General features: G+C 45.9%; 1 long non-coding RNA gene across 1 annotated transcript; it reads right to left on the bottom strand.

The window, feature by feature from the left end:
* Positions 1-713: 713 nt before the first annotated feature.
* Positions 714-19,061, bottom strand: LOC137528596 (uncharacterized). The gene is made up of 3 exons (XR_011023432.1): positions 17,775-19,061; positions 9,876-9,995; positions 714-901 (listed from the first exon to the last, which is right to left on the bottom strand). It is a non-coding gene; the product is annotated as an uncharacterized lncRNA (long non-coding RNA).
* Between the last annotated feature and the right edge of the window lie 1,024 nt (positions 19,062-20,085).

Genomic DNA, 20,085 nt, shown 5'->3' with positions numbered 1-20,085 from the left:
GTTGTGGGCCCTGTGGCCCTCTTTGTCTAATAGCAATCAGTGTGTGACAGCTAGGGTGGGAGGGATGGAGGGGCGCACTTTGCTGTCTCAGCCTTGGGTGCTAGAGGACCTTGTCCCGGCTCTGCTGAGTATAGATGTCTGGCTCCTTTCAAGGTGAAGGCTGCGCTGTGTGTAGGTGTCTGTCTCACTTCAAGGTGGAGGCTGTGTATAGGTGTCTGACTCATTTCGAGGTGGAGGCTGTGTGTAGGTGTCTGGCTCCTTTCAAGGTGGAGCCTTTTGTTAAATCAGACAAAACTTTATTTTTAAACGTTAAAAAAGTGTGCCCTCCTCCCCAAGCCTTTTTCAACCCTTTATTCTCAATGCAGGCTGGTATTGGTCAAGAAGGCTAAACACTTGTGAGTGCATTTGTCTTAATGTTTAGAGGGGGGGGGGGACTTTGCAAGAGGGGGGAGAAATCTTCCCCTCCCCTTGCCTCAGGTTAACAGTATCAGGGGACTTGTTGTGGAGTCCGGAGTCCCCTTTATTGAAAAATATTCTTTATTTTAGATATGCACTACGTGTCAGGTCAATATGTAAAGGTGTCAGTTAATACCCGTAAACTATTCCTTCACCTAGTTAAGTGTAGAACAACAAACCACACCCACACCTTGAAAAAGTCCTTTATTTAGAAATGACACAAAGACAGAAGTAAAAGTTTTTATTAATATATTCAGTCGTCAGAGTGTCTCGGTAGTTGTTGAAATCCTCTGGATTCTTCACAAAGTCTTTATTGTAGACCCACCACCCCCATTGCCTCTCCACATCACTCATTAGGATGGAAACTCAGGCAGAAGCAGCTTTGAAGTTTTCACCTTGGCTTCCCATTGGACAATTTATCTGGACCAATGAGAGTCTTGCCTTTCTGAGGAATGAAGACAACCATAAGAAGAAGTTAATTGGTTCTCTGTGTCAGCCACACTGCCCACTGATGGGGCAAACAGCTAAAATAATCCCGCCCACTCTGGGATACAGCATTGGCAGGGCTCCTCCCACCACTGACGCTCAACCGCCTAAACCAACAAGCGTATAACCAAAACTACAGTTCCCTGCAGAAATGACACTTCCTTTTGTACAGAATGATCGGTGAACATTCAATACTAGCTAAATCTTTCTGATAATAAATCTTTCAGTCAACTTTCATGAGGCGAGGCGGTCACCAGTCCATCTGACATCCGGGTCCAACCCCAGACTAGGCGCACAATAATGTCTCTCCTATCCTGGAGAATCAGGCAGCACATAACCACCAGAATTCAGGAACTTGTAAGTCCAAACAATGGTGGAACAACTCACTCCCCAGTGGCAATCCCACCATATATATAGGGTGCTGGACCTCAGTTTCAACACACAGAATGGAAGACTTCAGTCCTCCTGGTTATGCCACTCCTGGCAATCCCAGTCTTCTAAGGGGCCTACCCAGGGCCGTTTCTTGGGCAGTGCGGACAGGGCGACCGCCCTGGGTGCAGACTGGCAAGAAGAAGAAGGGGGGCGCAGCCAGAAGGACATAACCGCTAGGGAGCTGGTGATGCGTGGGGCAGCCAAATGGAAGATTACCAGCGCGATCACCTACCTTGACTCCTCCTGGGCTGCTTTAGACGTCAAGCCATCATTACGTCACCACCGCGTGTTGACACCTTATGTCCTGTAGTGGTACTGCAGGCTGTCAGTGCGCGGCGCCCATGGAGGAGTCAGCTTTCTGGGCTCTCTTCGCCTGTGTGTTTTCCTGGTCCCTGCTTCCTCCTGGATGAGTGGCTGATCACTAGTAAGTAGGCAGATCTACTTGTGATCTGTGGCTGTGTGACCGCCCCTAAAGTGTAAGGGTTTGCGAGTCCATGGGATGGGGGGAAAGGGGGTGCAATTTTTACACCCTTGCCCTGGGTGCAATTTAGCCTAGAAACTGCCCTGGGCCTACCTAACTATTACAGCTGTGGAGAGGAAGGAGCAGAGTCCTCCAGCAGCACAGAGGAAATCAGGAGAGGAGAGTCAGAGGGAGGAGCAGAGTCCTCCAGCAGCACAGAGTATATCAGGAGAGGAGGGTTAGAGGGAGGAGCAGAGTCCTCCAGCAGCACAGAGTATATCAGGAGAGGCGAGTTAGATAGAGGAAGGAGCAGAGTCCTCCAGCAGCGCAGAGTATATCAGGAGAGGAGAGTTAGAGGAAGGAGCAGAGTCCTCCTGCAGCACAGAGTATATCAGGAGAGGAGAGTTAGAGGAGGGAGCAGAGTCCTCCAGCAGCACAGAGTATATCAGGAGAGGAGGGTTAGAGGGAGGAGCAGAGTCCTCCAGCAGCACAGAGTATATCAGGAGAGGAGAGTTAGAGGAAGGAGCAGAGTCCTCCAGCAGCACAGAGTATATCAGGAGAGGAGAGAGAGGAAGGAGCAGAGTCCTCCAGCAGCACAGAGTATATCAGGAGAGGAGGGATAGAGGAAGGAGCAGAGTCCTCCAGCAGCACAGATTATATCAGGAGAGGAGAGTTAGAGGAAGGAGCAGAGTCCTCCAGCAGCACAGAGTATATCAGGAGAGGAGAGATAGAGGGAGGAGCAGAGTCATCCAGCAGCACAGAGTATATCAGGAGAGGAGAGATAGAGGGAGGAGCAGAGTCCTCCAGCAGCACAGAGTATATCAGGAGAGGAGAGTTAGAGGAAGGAGCAGAGTCCTCCAGCAGCACAGAGTATATCAGGAGAGGAGAGTTAGATAGAGGGAGGAGCAGAGTCCTCCAGCAGCACAGAGTATATCAGGAGAGGAGGGTTAGAGGAAGGAGCAGAGTCCTCCAGCAGCACAGAGTATATCAGGAGAGGAGAGTTAGAGGGAGGAGCAGAGTCCTCCAGCAGCACAGAGTATATCAGGAGAGGAGAGTTAGAGGAAGAGGCAGATTCCTCCAGCAGCACAGAGTATATCAGGAGAGGAGAGTTAGATATAGGGAGGAGCAAAGTCCTCCAGCAGCACAGAGTATATCAGGAGAGGAGAGATAGATAGAGGGAGGAGCAGAGTCCTCCAGCAGCACAGAGTATATCAGGAGAGGAGAGTTAGATAGAGGGAGGAGCAGAGTCCTCCAGCAGCACAGAGTATATCAGGAGAGGAGAGTTAGAGGAAGGATCAGAGTCCTCCAGCAGCACAGAGTATATCAGGAGAGTTAGAGGGAGGAGCAGAGTCCTCCAGCAGCACAGAGTATATCAGGAGAGGAGGGTTAGAGGAAGGAGCAGAGTCCTCCAGCAGCACAGAGTATATCAGGAGAGGAGAGTTAGATAGAGGAAGGAGCAGAGTCCTCCAGCAGCACAGAGTGTATCAGGAGAGGAGAGTTAGAGGAAGGAGCAGAGTCCTCCAGCAGCACAGACTATATCAGGAGAGGAGAGTTAGAGGAAGGAGCAGAGTCCTCCAGCAGCACAGAGTATATCAGGAGAGGAGAGTTAGAGGAAGGAGCAGAGTCCTCCAGCAGCACAGAGTATATCAGGAGAGGAGAGTTAGAGGGAGGAGCAGAGTCCTCCAGCAGCACAGAGTATATCAGGAGAGGAGAGTTAGATAGAGGAAGGAGCAGAGTCCTCCAGCAGCACAGAGTGTATCAGGAGAGGAGAGTTAGAGGAAGGAGCAGAGTCCTCCAGCAGCACAGACTATATCAGGAGAGGAGAGTTAGAGGAAGAAGCAGAGTCCTCCAGCAGCACAGAGTATATCAGGAGAGGAGAGTTAGATAGAGGAAGGAGCAGAGTCATCCAGCAGCACAGACTATATCAGGAGAGGAGAGTTAGAGGGAGGAGCAGAGTCCTCCAGCAGCACAGAGTATATCAGGAAAGGAGAGTTAGATAGAGGAAGGAGCAGAGTCCTCCAGCAGCACAGAGTATATCAGGAGAGGAGAGTTAGAGGAAGACGCAGAATCCTCCAGCAGCACAGAGTATATCAGGAGAGGAGGGATAGAGGAAGGAGCAGAGTCCTCCAGCAGCACAGATTATATCAGGAGAGGAGAGTTAGAGGAAGGAGCAGAGTCCTCCAGCAGCACAGAGTATATCAGGAGAGGAGAGATAGAGGGAGGAGCAGAGTCATCCAGCAGCACAGAGTATATCAGGAGAGGAGAGATAGAGGGAGGAGCAGAGTCCTCCAGCAGCACAGAGTATATCAGGAGAGGAGAGTTAGAGGAAGGAGCAGAGTCCTCCAGCAGCACAGAGTATATCAGGAGAGGAGAGTTAGAGGAAGGAGCAGAGTCCTCCAGCAGCACAGAGTATATCAGGAGAGGAGAGTTAGAGGAAGGAGCAGAGTCCTCCAGCAGCACAGAGTATATCAGGAGAGGAGAGTTAGAGGAAGGAGCAGAGTCCTCCAGCAGCACAGAGTATATCAGGAGAGGAGAGTTAGATAGAGGAAGGAGCAGAGTCCTCCAGCAGCACAGAGTATATCAGGAGAGGAGAGTTAGAGGAAGGAGCAGAGTCCTCCAGCAGCACAGAGTATATCAGGAGAGGAGAGTTAGAGGAAGGAGCAGAGTCCTCCAGCAGCACAGAGTATATCAGGAGAGGGGAGTTAGAGGAAGGAGCAGAGTCCTCCAGCAGCACACAGTGTCCCAGCTGTAGAGGGTTTGTCCATTCCTTGCCACAGGCACAGGTAGAAGCCTGGGAAAGTGATGCTTCTGTCTTTCCCTGGTACAGGGAGGGAGTCTTTTCATCTCCATGCCAGATGCTGTAAAGTGAATGTAGAAATGCGGTGTTTGCAGATCGTGTCGCTGCGTGCCGCAGGATGGAGGTCGATAGAGCGCCTGACATGACCCGCCGTGGTGCACCTGCCAGAGCGCCGCCTGACAGCGAGGTGTGAATGATAGCGGTGTCAGGGCAAGGCAGAGGCATGAACGCACATGTACTGTGTGTAACGCGACAGCTACTCTGTCACCAGCGGCTCAGGGAATAGTCACTGGAGCGAAGTCCGCAGGATGTAAAACATTCATACAAGAAAGCAGTACAACTTCACTGGGCACAGAAACTGCTGATCCACTGGGATTGGGAACTACAATTCCCAGCATCCCTGCATTCCTGAGCTTTGTGTGTATACAGGATGAGAGCAGATACTACAAACAAACAAACAAACACAGAACACTTATATCGCGCTTTTCTCCTGGCGAACTCAAAGCGCCAGAGCTGCAGCCACTAGGACACGCTCTATAGGCAGTAGCAGTGTTAGGGAGACTTGCCCAAGGTCCCCTACTGAATAAGTCCTGGCTTACTGAACAGACAGAGCCGAGATTTGAACCCAGGTCTCCTGTGTCAGAAGCAGAGCCCTTAACCATTACTCCATTCAGCCACTGCCATTAAGCTGCTACTAAGAATTACACCCGGCATACAGGACAAGAGAAGTAAATTCTCAGTATCTGCACAGTATGACTTCTCTTGTCCTGTATGCCGGGTGTAATTCTCAGTATCTGCTCTTATTCTGTAGGTATGGAGGCTGCACAGTACGGCTTCTCTTGTCCTGTATGCTGGGTGTAATTCTCAGTATCTGCTCTTATTCTGTATGTATGGAGGCTGCACAGTATGACTTCTCTTGTCCTGTATGCCGGGTGTAATTCTCAGTATCTGCTCTTATTCTGTATGTATGGAGGCTGCACAGTATGACTTCTCTTGTCCTGTATGCCGGGTGTAATTCTCAGTACCTGCTGTTATTCTATATGTATGGAGGCTGCACAGTATGACTTCTCTTGTGTAGAATGAACAGGCGGTATGGGGAGGGCGTTACTCAGGTGCGCACAGTGCAGTATCCAGTCTGCTCCAGTCATATTATTGCTGTGTACATATAAACACAAAGTATAAAAGCAGTTGAACTCTTGCTGGTAACATGTTTGTAGTGTAAACACACGTGTAGCAGATTCTGCCTGCAGGAGCCACAGATACTCATTACATAAGTCACCGCCACTCACTCTCTGTACATACCTCTCCGCAGACCCCTCCCTGCAGGACACAATGGAATGTTTAGTGTCATATAGATTCATTTATTTAAAGTGAATCTGAAGTGAAACAATTTAAAGAGAGTCTGAAGCGAGAATAAATCTCGCTTCAGACCTCATAGATAGCAGGGGCATGTGTGCCCCTGCTAAACCGCCGCTATAGCGCCGCTAAACGGGGGTCCCTGATCCCCCAAATCCCCTCCGTAATGCGGGGGAGCGCTTCCGCATTGGGGCAGGGCTAACCGCCGCAGCCCTGCCTCCCGCGCGTCTATCACACGCGTACCTCCGCCTCTCCCCCGCCCCTCTCAGTCTTCCTTCGCTGAGAGGGGTGGGGGAGAGGTGGCGATGCGCGTCTGATAGACGCGCAGGAGGCAGGGCTGCAGCCGTTAGCCCTGCCTCCAGGAACGACCAAATCTACGACCAACTATTGCGGGGGTGGGTTTGGGGGTGAAGGGACCCCCGTTTAGCCGCGGGATAGCGGCGGTTTAGCAGGGGCACACGTGCCCCTGCTAACTATGAGCTCTGAAGCAAGATTTATTCTCGCTTTAGAGTCTCTTTAAAAAATAAAAAAAAAGATACTTACCTAAGGAGAGGGAAGGCTGTGAGTTCTATAGAGCCTTTTCCAGGCCCGGATTTACCTCACAGGAGCCTATAGGCACAGATGTCCTGGCTCCCTAGACTTTGCCCTCCACAAACCTACAAACCCCCACCGAACCACACTGCAAGTGTTGCATTTTTCCCAGCAGTCACTTCTCCCTGACTTCCCTTGCTCATCATACATAGGTACAGGTGCCCCTTAGTATTAGGTAGCCAGAAGCACCCTCAGTAAGTGCCCCCAAGTATTAGGGAGCTAGAGGAACCTCAGAAATTAAGTAGCTAGAGGTGCCGCTGGCTGTAGAAAGCTCTCATCAGTGGAATGCTGATAGTAGGATGAGAAACCTCTCATTTGGAATCTCATCGGGACTCTGCATAGAGAAAGAGGGAGGGAGGCGCTCGGGAAGGGAAGAGCGCCGCCTTTTTATCATCCGGCCCTGGCCTTCCCTCTTCTCTCCCGGTGCCCGTTCCTGCGCTGGTTCCCTCTGACCGATGGTTGGGAGACTGCTCTCTGCCGCTGCGGGAGGCTTTGTGAACCAGAGTGCTTCCGAAAAATGGGCCGCGCCCTACTGCGCATGCGTAAGTGTGAGAGAGGGCGTGCTCGCACGTGCGCAATATGGAGCAGACGTATTCGGGAGCACTCGGGCCCCCGAGGACTTCTGAAGCTCAGTGGCATAGAGCTGTCTCCTACATATCGGTCAGAGTCTGAGACTGCTAATGGAGGAGCCAGCGCCGCAACGAGAGGACCAGGAAGGGAACAGGAAGACTCTATAGGACCCGGAGCCTCCCATCTCCTCAGGTGAGTATCTGTTTTTGTATTTGTTTTATTTTATCACTTCAGACTTGAATTGTGCTTTCAAAGCAGATTTAAAAAATGTTTTGCTTTAACTTTTTAAACGAGAAAATAACATCTATTACATATGAATATTTCCTATTTACCAGTGCCTGTCAGCAGGTGGCGCTCTGAGCAGCACATTTACCATACACAATTATTAGAATAGAATCAGTTTCACATGTGGCTAGCTTGGTCGGTAAAAACGAATATCGGAAAATAGCTATTTTTGTAATACGTTCATGTTTTTTTACTTCACCACTCAAGGGCCGCGGTGTTAAACCCCCCTGTAGACCAGGCCATTTTTCATCAATTGGGCCACTGCAGCTTTAAAGGCTGGCTGCAGGGCTGGACAACTTAGCACACAAGTGATCCCCCCCTTTTCTCCCCACCAACAGAGCTTTCTGTTGGTGGGGTCTGATCATTCCCCCAATGTTTTTTTTTTGTAGTAAATATTTTTATTATTTATTCAATAAAAATGCTTATTTTTGTTTTATTTTTACAACCCTCCCTCCCCAGGCCAGCCTATCACCGCTGATTGTTTCTTTGTCCCCCGGGGGGACAGCTGTGTCACACGGCTGTCCCCAGTACAGCGCTGCTGCCGATCGCAGCGCTGTACATGTATATTAGACAGCGGTTTTGCCGTCTAACAGTCTCCGAGCAGCAATTGCCGCTGGGAGACTGAAGGCGAAGCGGAGCCACGCCTTCCAAGTGGTGATGCGTGCGCAATCTCCTGCTAGCCCCAAAGAAGGCCGTTCACGCCAACCTGGGGCTGCCGCCGCGTTCATGCCACTTGGCGTGGTGCGGTCGGCAAGAAGTAAAAAAAAGCATAATTCGCTTTTAATTTTAACATAGAGAGCGTGCTCTTGTATCCTACACCTTCTCCGCGTGTGACTGGAGGACGCTCTGCACGGGTGGAGGACGCTCTGCACCGCCGTGCCATGTGAGTTACCAGCGATAAACCACAAAACTATTAGGCTGTGTTCCCACTTGAGCTGATAAGGACCTTTTTTGTCTGTTTTCCACTCATCAATAAACTGACATTATTTGATAAACAGAAGCCTTTCACACTTCACACTGCAACAGATCCGCGGGATGCACTTAACTCTGAGGCTGGGTGCACACATAGCAGAAACGCTAGCATATGCGTTTTATATGCGTTTTCAAACCTGTGTTTTTAAAAATGTTGTGTTTGTTGCATAATATTCATAGAGGCATCAAAAACATGCGTTTTCCATGCGTATTTATATGCGCTTCCAAAACGCAGTAAAAACGAACAAAAAACACGCAACATTAACATAAAACATGACAAAACACAGCCCTTCACGCTATGTTATGTGTGCTCCCAGCCTGAGCGATTTCATGGAATGCGATTTTGGACTTGGGTTCTCTCGCCGACGGTTCCAAAGCCTTGTTTAACAGCTCTAGTGGATCGCAGGTCTTAAGTTAATACCCACGTTGCGATTTTCCCGACGATTTTCCAGACGACCGATATTTTTTTGAGCGCCAAAAGGTGGTTCCTGCGATATTGTGACGAGGGTACAGGCGCACGACCACGCGAACGTTGCTTAGCGTCGCAATAACGACCGTCACGGCATAGTGGATTGCTAAGAATCCCAACCATTGCTGCGCAAAGCACCGCGATCACTTGAAGTCTTGTCCGCCCTCAGCGTGTAGCGTTGCGTGACGTCGTACATACCCGCCAGCAGGAAGAGGAATCACTGATGACCATCGTCAAGGGGATGTCGCAGGACACGTTGGACGGCGAGTACGCAGCTTTAAAATAATCCTTCCCTTCGCTTTATATAATTAGAGGGATCTGTGCTGCAACGCTTCGCATACCGCCTCTATCACGCTGCCCAGCGACTGACCCCTCCCTCACTATCTCCCGCTGAATATAAACCACTTGACCCGGGAAGAGGATGCTGAAGTCAACAGAACTGCTCTAATTATATCCTCCGCCCCAACCTGACCCTCCTTCCTCGAAATCGCTGCGGAGGAAATTTTCTCTGCGTGGGAAAGTCAAAAAACAAGCTAAGAATTTTTTTAAAAAAAAAAAAGCTGAAAAGTAAGAGTAGCTAAAAAGGAAACTTTCTTAACCTTTCCTACAATATGTGAAAAATAACTTCCCAGGTTTCCTGAGACTGCGCAGCGCGATCACGAGTGGCGTCTCAGCCGCAGATTCTGGCAGATCTCGCAGAGGTGTGTGAGGATGGGTGACACGGCAGATTCCTATGCTAATGAAGATGTCAGATTATCGCGTCCTAGGGGCGATTCTCACCAAAGCGCTGACAAATCTGATGGGAAAATCTCGCACGCTGCGACGGCAGGATTTCTCAATATACATACATTTGTGTGTCAGGATAGAACGCCAAAATTCACACAGCTCTCATGTTTCATGACTTAAATATGTCTTCAATAAGGTAATTAATTACGCCTAACAACATGTCATTTAGATAAAAAAAATAATTATACGTTTTGCAAAATGAGAAAGGGAAATACCTTGCTCTTATTCCTAGACCCTTATCAACCTCCTGTAGACTGCTCACTCTCAATTCATCTGAAGCCACGCCTCTTCACCAAGCTGAACAGCAGCTACGACAGCAAGTGAAATCCTGGGAGCTAGAGAAAGGGAGATAAGAATACAAGGTACGCTGTCACCATAATATGGCCAGCGCAAATCACATGTCCGTTGGGATAAGATAGAGAAATGTGTGCCATATTACATGATAGTGTACTAGTCTTAGTACACTATCCAGTAATTTTGCGCACATTTCACTATCTCATCCTAACTGCCTCTGACACAGGAGACCTGGGTTTCAATCTCGGCTCTTCCTATTCAGTAAGGCCCCATTCACACTTAGAAGCGCAAAACCCCGGCGATTTTTGCCGGCGTTTTGCAGGAGTGATTTTTCCGCAATTTCACGCAGAAAAATCACTGAACACTGCGGCGATTTTGTCGCGATTGCGTTTAGTGCCTCTATAGCACTGAAACGTGATCACCGGGAAATCGCCTGAAAATTATGCAGGTGTCGCATTTGCGTTCCGCGTTTTGGGGCGTTTTGCGGCGATTACCGCAAATCGCCCAAGTAAGAATGGGCCCATAGGGTTTCATTGCGCTAGCGCTTTTAAACAGCGCTAGCGTTTGAGCGTTTTGCCGAAAACGTGGCAAAACGCTCTAGTGTGAATTGGGCCTAACTCATCTAGTCAAAAAATGTGTTTCAAATACATTTAGTGGATTCCTTGAAGGTAATTCGCAAAAACTGGAACTGGGCCAATCAAATGAGTTTCCTGACGATTACGATTGCATCAAACTACATGCAATTTGCATGAGATCTGCATGCAAGCCGTACTTATGTGCATCTCATTATATACCATCTGTAATGTACAGAGGAGGTATCAGGCAAGCCCCTGCACATCTACAAAGCCCTCGGTACCTGCCTGGACGACCTAGTGGGTAATCCAGCTATGCTAACTGCAAATAGAATTTCATGCATTTCATTCTACAAACTGTTCAATGTAAAATAAAACAATATAATTAACATATAAGGAATTCAAGAGACATTTCCAGCTAAATTACCATAAAAAAAAATAAAAAATTAACCACTTGAGGACCGTGGTGTTAAACCCCCCCTAAAGACCAGGTTTTGACTAATTGGGCCACTGCAGCTTTAAGGCCAAGCTCAGGGCCGCACAACTCAGAACACTAGTGATTCCCCCCCCCCCCCCCCCCCCTCTTTTCTCTTTCTGTTGTTGGGATCTGATCGCTCCCCAGTTGTTTGTTTATTTGTTTTTTATAAATATTTATTTTATTATTTATTAAATAAATTTGTGCATTTTAAAAAAAATGTATTCGACCCGCCAGCCATTCAACGTGATCGGCTGTCATAGGCTTCAGCCCATAACAGTCAATCACTTTTGTGCCTGTCAGAGGGGACAGCCGCAGTACAGCGCTGCTACAGATCGCAGTGCTGTACACAGTGATTAGACGGCGGTTTCGCCGTCTAACAGTCTCCAGTCTCCGAGCTCTCTGCTCCGCCTTCCAAGCGGAGATGCGCGAGCATCGGCGTGTGCGATCTCCTGCTAGCCCCATAGAAGACCGCTCACGCCAATCGGCGTGGAGCGGTCCTGGGCCTGCCGCCGCATTCATGACAATTGGCGTGGAGTGGTTGGCAAGAAGTTAAAAAATGAGAATATTTTGCAGGATTCTGTGCAGCAGAGAAGTAATTTTGTGGACATACCCTGCACCCTCATGGAATACACACAAGAAGATAGAAATCTGTGGTGTCGAGGAAGCGTCATACGAAGGAACTAATCTTCAGTGAGATTTTATGAGTACAATCATTTCCCATTCCCTCCTGTCGTGAATAGAATTACTGTTGGATCCCATTCCCAGCTATCCTAAGGAAGATATAGATCAAATCTGTTGGTGATAATGACAAATATTGCTATTATTATTTATATTCACAGGTCAAAACAGTGGGGAAAATGAAACAGGTAATTGTAGCAGATATGAGCAGCATAATGTGCAATGTAAGTGCGCCAAAAACTGATATTTTACCTCAAGGAGGAGGAGCCAGCCGCAGGTCCGGGTCATCAGCACAGCCATTCTCCTGATCCTCAGTGAGTGATCTTTGGATCTGAGCTGCCTCTCGACTCATTTGCAGGAATGAGTCGGAATTGTGACTGAAAGGGCTTTTTCACACTAAGAGCGTTTTCGCCTTTTTTTTAAGCTTCCGGCGATCTTCAAAATCACCCTAAGGGCTGGAACCCACTGGAGCGATTTTTAGTGTTTAGGGAGCGATTCAAACCGCTAGCGATTTCCCTAAGCGCTCAGCTAATGTTAATGGATGGACCAATTCCACTGGAGCGATTGCGATTACCAAATCGCAAAACGCAGGACATACAGCATTTTCAGCGTTTAGCGCTTAGCGTTTCTGCAATGTAAAATATATAAACACTGGGGTAATCGCTCATCAAAACCTACACAGAGCGATTTTGCTAGCGTTTTGAAGTTACTGCACACTGTTCAAAAATGAAAATGAATTGAAAGGACCAATCAGAATTAAAATCGCTAATCGCTACACAACCGCTGGCAAAAACCTTACACTTTTTAAAATCGCTCTCAAAAGACAAAAACAAGAAGTTTTGAATCAGGATGATACCATTTATTGGCTAACTGTTCAACAGGATGTAAGCCCGACGAAGGCTGCAAGGCCGAAAGCTTGCTTATTCTTATTCATTTTTAGTTAGCCAATAAATGGTATCATCCTGATTTAAAACTTCTTGCTTTTACTGATGGCTAACACGGCACAACACCCTACTGCTCTCAAAAACGCTCATGAAATCGCTTGCAAAATGCTCATACAAAACGCTAGCGATTGCGATTGGCGACAGCATTTTATAGTGGGTTCCAGGCCTAAAAGTGCTTGTGCAATGATTCCCAATGAGAGTGTTCACGAGAACAAAGCGCTGCCTGTACCATTTTTGGGCCAATTTCCCTCAGTGGAAGGTATAGGGAAATCGCAAAATGCTTGAAAAAGAGCTGTGTATAGCGATTTCCCCAGCACTTTTGAGAATAAATACATTATGTTTATTCTTTTCCAAGTCAAAGAGTTCAATCTCTGACTTGCGTCAGGAAGTGGAAAAACAAATCGCTCTGCAAAAGCGCTTAGAAACGCGCTTTATACAAAATAGAAGCGTGCAGGTAATCGCCGGGAGGGGAAAAAAATTGTGCAAAAAAAATCGAATAATGATGACGTCAGCGATTTCGATTTTAGATGTGAACAAAGCGAAAGAGTGTGAAGAATCGTCTGGAGCAATCGCTGCTCTTATCTCTGAAGAAGTAGGGAGGAATAAACTTGAATTTTCGACAATGTCATTTTCACATCAAAACTTGCATTTCCACCTTGCTTGAAAACTGCAAAAATGTAATGGAATTTCTTCAATATACCCAGCTTTCATGAAAATGCATTTTCTCCTGCACGTAAATGCCATCATTCGCTAGAGGTTAAATAAATCAGTCTATTGTACCTTTTTTGTCCACCATGTTACTTGTCTTTGAAATATTTATTGCTTACTAGTCGTCAGTGATGGGTCGAAATTTCGCATATGCAAAATTTTGCATCAAAATTCGCAATTACGCATCGTAATCGTAATGCGACATTTCCGAGAAAATTGTAATTAATTTTGTATGTAATAGTAATACTGTATTTCATACTTTCGTGAAATTTTGCATAATTTTGTACCAATTTTAGTGGTTAATAGCAAATACACGCTATTGCTACCAAAATTGCTACATATGTTCAGGAGAATCGTGGGTACAAGTCATAAAAACATTTTTCCAAAAAGACCTTTCAGTTTTTGAGAAAATAGATTTTAAATATGCAAAGAAAAAGTCTCTTTCTGAGTTTAAAAAACATTTTTTCTTTACATTTTTTAAAATCGATTTTCTCAAAAACTACAAGGTCTTTTTGTCAATAGCATATATGGGGGATTTGCTATTCACTGCTAAAGTCGGAGTGAATTTATGTGAAAAATACGCAAAATTTTACGCAAAATTACGACTATACGAAATCTATAAAATGTACAAATCGTAATTACGTAGAGGCATAATTGTGAACATTCACGTGAAAACTTGCATAATCATAATGACTAATTACGAGGATCACTACTAGTCGTACAGTAGATGTTATCTCCATAATAATATAACATATACTCCTCTTAAGGTGGCAACTAATGATCCAATGTGTAGCTTAAAATCGTTAAAGCGCTCAGTTAATTCTGATCGGAAGTGAAATCGATCACCACACCATCAACGAACCAATCTTTGCTTCTTATCTGTCACAAACGACAAGAAAATCCAAATTCTGGTTAGACAAAAATCCAATCAGATTTTTATAATCGCTTGTAATCGATTGTGCCCATCAAAGGAGATTATTTACAAATTACAACCAATCTGATCACAATTTCTGATCGCTGGAACGATTTTTCGCTAGAATTGGACCGTTAGTGGGCACCTTTATGCCCAATCTAGTGTCTCTTCATTGAAGCTGGATTCACACTAAAAATGTCCACTAACGGTCCAATTTCTACTGAAAAATCATTTGAACAATCAGAAATTCTGATTGGATTGGTTGTAAATAAATAAAAAATCTCCATTGGTGGGCATAATCGATTTTGAACGATTAGAAAAATAGTCGTCCGATTTTATTTTCGTCAAACCAAAATTTGGATTTTCTTGTTGGTTGTGAGAGATGGGAAGCAAAGATTGGTTCGTTGATGGTGTAGTGAACGATTTTTCTTTGGATCAGAATTATCTGATCATTTGAACGAATTTTCCCTAGAAATTGGATCATTAGTGGCCACCTTAATGATCCACTTTCTAGCGAAAAATCGTTGGAGCAATCATATAATTCTGATCGGAAGCAAAATATCGTAATACATCGTTCACTACACCATCAAGGGATCAATCTTTGCTTCCTATCGATCACAACCGACAAGAAAATCCAAATTGTGGTTCGCCGAAAATCCAATCGCACTGCTGTTTTTATAATCATCTGTAATTGATTGTGCCCATCAACTGAGATTATTTACAGCCAATCCGATCAGAATTATCTGATTGCTTAAATAATTTTTCACAAAAAATTGGACTGTTAGTGGTCACCTTTAGACACGTTGCGTTATGTTGCATCGCATTGCAGCGTGCTTTTTCCAATGGGTTGCGACGCATTATAATGCAACTCGACGCAACTCACTGCAATGCATCTTAAGGTGGCCATACACTGATAGATATGCAGCAGATTCGACCATCAGATAGATTTCTGTCAGATGCCTGCCAAGTTGAATCTGAAAGAAATCTATCTGATGTGTGCCACACACTAGGAACAGATTTCCAATAGATTTCAGACTATAATCTATTGGAAATCTATTGGAAATCGATCTAAAAGCATTATCGCACTATTAGATCCAATGCAACTCTATGGGCCATCAATCTGCTGCCAGCAGCCGCTCAACCTAGATTTTCCATCCTGTTAGATAGATCAAATCGTTCAAAATCAATAGAAATCAGGCACAAATCGATCGATAGATTTGATAGAATCGATTTCTGATCTATCGATGGATGGCTGAAATCGACCAGTGTATGGGCCCCTTAAGTGTGAATCCAGCCTCAAGTTTACTCTGATCAAGCTATCAATCTGAGTTCAAACCTTTTTTTGTTTTTGTTTCTGCTTGGTTCGGATAATCAGATAAAACCGTAACAAGTGCTTTGTGAACCGAGTAGCCGTAAGCTGGCCATACACCTAAAGATTTCCACCCAGATTTCTACCTAATGTTCCAAAACGACCAATTCCTTTCAGGCAGGAATCGATTCAGAAGAAAATCCTACCTGGCACAGCATATCAATCTTTAATAGATCAGAAAATCTATTGAGAATCGATCAAACAGCAGAATTGCACTGTTCGATATAATGCAACAGTATGGCCTAGTGATTGTCTGCCGCTTCCGCCCCGCCCCCAATTGACCGAGATTTTCCATCCTGTCCGATTTATACCTTCAATCAAATTTTGGTCAAAATTGATCGAATTGAATATTTAAAGGAATTGATTCCCATCTGATTCGATCAGATTGAACGAATCTGCAGGGAGTTGAATGGGAAATTCTATGTGTGTATGGCGACCTATACACTACTCGATAATATAACCAAAAGTTAGATCCAACTCAGATTATAATACAATCATAAAAAGCTCTATCGGATCCAATCCCTCCACACACTGCACATTGCTTTTTTATAGATTTCAATATAAAATCGATTAGAAATCTATCGAACTGCAACATTGCACTGTTCCATTCTGTTTAACCACTGATCTGCTTCCGCAACAGCCAACAGTCTGTCTGGTACAATTGATTATGGCCACAAATTGATCTAATCATCGATTGAGCTGGAATTTTGGATCATCGAATGATTGAATTGGCTGGAAATCGATAGGAAAAATCGATGAGTATTTGGCCACTTTTAAAAGCATCACCTATCTCGTCCCCACTTGTGTTGCCCCTTGTGCCCTGATGCCTTCATCTAATTAAGGCAAACATGAAGTGAAAATAAACTTATGAGACAATAAATTGTATGTCTAGTACAGCTAAGAAATCGAACATTAGTTGCAAAGAAAAGAGTCTCATATTGTTTTCCAGTACAGGAAGAGTTAAAAAAAAAACTTCAGTTGCTATCAATGCAAAAGAGCTTCTCTGAGCTATTCGCTCCATTGGGTTAGGCACAGTCCTGTTTTCTGACGCATTTATACAGCGAGCCAAGAAACAGCTTGAGATAAGGTTTCACTACAGGAAAGTTCAAAGGATCATTATTGCTGCTTTGTTTTATAGCTTAACCACTTAATGACAAGCTGACTTATAAAAACGTCCTGCTAGAGCCTCTTAATGGCTCCAGGACGTTTTTATAAGTCAGACAGTGCTGCTGCCGCTGTGCGCGTGCACGCTCCCGCGCGTGCACATGCATCCCCGTGCACTTGAAAATAGTGGGAAAAAACACCATAGAAAAAATACACCTTTATTTCCAAATGATATATTGTCACCATACTTTGTAATAGGGACATAATTAAAATCTCGTGATAACCAGAACAACCTTTGGGTGAAGTGGTTAAAAGTGTGGTTGGAAAACTGCAACTGTGACATGATCCAATGCTATAAAAAAAAAAATCTATATAACTGAAAATATGATTTTTTCTTTGCTAATAATGTTTTGTTCTACACATACAATACATTATATCATACTGTAGGACCTCTGTTGCAAAAATCTTAAAATTTAAAATACATGCAAACATATACAAATAAGAAGCACATTTCTTCCAGAGTAAAATGAGCTATAAATTACTTTTCTCCTATGTTGCTGTCACTTACAGTAGGTAGTAGGAATCTGACATTACTGACAGATTTTGGACTAGCCCATCTTCTCATAAGAGGGTTCTCACTCAGGGTTTTCTTTATTTTTAAAAGCACTTAGTGAATGGCAGTTGCTCCGTCCAACTGCCAAAATAGCGAGCAGGGAGCAGGGAGGCTGGCCAGCATCTCTGTATTAATCATTTTCAGGGAATGTGTTCATAAAGAATAAAGGCCATGCTGAGAATCCCCCATGAAGAGATGGACTAGCCCAAAACCTGTCGGTAATGTCAGATTTTTACTACTTACTGTAAGTGACAACAACATTGGAGAAAAGTCATTTACGGCTCATTTTACTCTGGGAGAAATCTACTGCTTATTTGTATGTTTTTAAAATTTTAAGATTTTCACGGCAGTTCCTCTTTAAAGAGAAAGAAAAAGCAAATCCCCAAAAAAGTTTTTAAAAAGTAATGAATCCAAAAATTGGGAGAGAATTGGAAATATTACCAAACCAACCGGCAACGTTTGCTTTGTCCAGCATTGTGCAGCACGGCAAATATCTTGGAGGTCTCCTGTAAAAAATCCCAAATAAAAATAAAATATATCCAGAAGTGTAACTATGTTGTTCCGGAAGGATTCAGAGCAGGAGATCAGTCTGTGAGCTGCAGCATTGGAGGATCAGAAAGGATTCCAGTGCAGAAAGTTACACCTGTGTCCCTGCGGCGGCCCCCTTCTCCTCTCCCCTGCGCAGCACACACAGATGCTGGGAAGATGATGCTGCAGTGGTAGGTGAGGTGTACCATCAGCTGCAGCCAGCACAGCTCAGTGACAGCAGCTCTCTCAGTCGCAGGGGGGTGGTAGGTAGGTAGGTGTCCCTGCGGCAGCCCCCTTCTCCTCTCCCCAGCGCAGCACACACAGATGCTGAGAAGATGATGCTGCAGTGGTAGGTGAGGTGTACCAGCAGCCAGCACAGCGACAGCAGCTCTCTCAGTCGTAGGATGATATGGGGCAGGTAGGTGTCCCTGCGGCGGCCCCCTTCTCCTCTCCCCAGCGCAGCACACACAGATGCTGGGAAGATGATGCTGCAGTGGTAGGTGAGGTGTACCATCAGCTGCAGCCAGCACAGCTCAGTGACAGCAGCTCTCTCAGTCGCAGGGGGGTGGTAGGTAGGTAGGTGTCCCTGCGGCAGCCCCCTTCTCCTCTCCCCAGCACAGCACACACAGATGCTGAGAAGATGATGCTGCAGTGGTAGGTGAGGTGTACCAGCAGCCAGCACAGCGACAGCAGCTCTCTCAGTCGCAGGGGGGTGGTAGGTAGGTAGGTGTCCCTGCGGCGGCCCCCTTCTCCTCTCCCCAGCGCAGCACACACAGATGCTGAGAAGATGATGCTGCAGTGGTAGGTGAGGTGTACCAGCAGCTGCAGACAGCACAGTGACAGCAGCTCTCTCAGTCGCAGGATGATGTGGGGCAGGTAGGTGTCCCTGCGGCGGCCCCCTTCTCCTCTCCCCAGCGCAGCACACACAGATGTTGGGAAGATGATGCTGCAGTGGTAGGTGAGGTGTACCAGCAGCCAGCACAGCACAGTGACAGCAGCTCTCTCAGTCGCAGGGGGGTGGTAGGTAGGTAGGTGTCCCTGCGGTGGCCCCCGTCTCCTCTCCCCAGCGCAGCACACACAGATGCTGGGAAGATGATGCTGCAGTGGTAGGTGAGGTGTACCAGCAGCTGCAGCCAGCACAGCACAGTGACAGCAGCTCTCTCAGTCGCAGGGTGATGTCCCTGGGATCAGGCTGGACCAGTCCTGCTGGTTAGAATAATGACATATTTGCTCCATCCTCAGCTCCATACAACCCACACACACATGTGGGCCAGGCACAGGCCTCTGTCATCTCACTGACACTCCTCTGGGAATTGGTCATATGTGTCTGTCACACACCTCCAGCCCCAATCACACCTGCTGCTGGGAGAGTGAGACAGCCAATGGGACGTGGCTGAACTAAAACTCCCAGCAAACGCTGATCCTTTCTAAACCCATCACCAGGGAACTGATCATGAACACCAAGGCTCATATGCAATTGATTTTTTTCTCATGAATGATCTCCTAAGTTATATTTTCAAACTTTGAAATCACCAGCAAACAAGAAAATACTTAAAATAGTACTTTCCCCACCCCCAACTTTGTGGTACTTTTTGAATTGCAAAATGCTGAAAAGTTATTCAAGATAGAAATTAAAAAAAAAAATCTCCTAGGAGATTTCCCCCCTGAGCTATCTCCTTGGAGATCATTTTTATCTTCTCTTTCAAATAACTTTTAAGTGCTTTGCAACTGAAAAAGTACCCAAAAGTAGGTAAAGAAAAAGTACTATCAAAATTATTCTGAGTATTTTCTTACTTGCTGGTGGTTTAAACGGCATTTTATTGATAAGGTGCGGGAATATCACCTGGGAGAAAAATTGGAGAAAAAGTGATGAATTGAATAGGGGCTAAGGGGGGTAATTTACTGGTAATACTCAAGAGGGGCTTATTTCTTTGGGGGGGGCAGATTGAAATACTTGAATTGAATTTCCGTATCCAGCCCAAATCTGCTGACTAACAAAACTCTGATCGATATCAGATACTTTATTGATCAAAAGAAATGTTGAGGTCAGTGGAGTGGGGGGGGGGGGGGGTCCCTAAAAGTCGCCTAGTCACTTACCTATGAATCAGCAGCAGACAGATTTGGGCGCAGGATACAGCCGATATACGGCTCACCCTGCTCCTGCACAAGTCCCGGTGGCGTCAATTACTATTCCCCCTCCAGGTCTAGTTTTGTACTATCTGCG

This window comes from Hyperolius riggenbachi, chromosome 8 (assembly GCF_040937935.1).
Source record: "Hyperolius riggenbachi isolate aHypRig1 chromosome 8, aHypRig1.pri, whole genome shotgun sequence".
NCBI classification, from domain to species: Eukaryota; Metazoa; Chordata; class Amphibia; order Anura; family Hyperoliidae; genus Hyperolius; species Hyperolius riggenbachi.
Note: the sequence above shows the minus strand (reverse complement) of the source record. Positions and strands in the feature narration are given on the sequence as shown.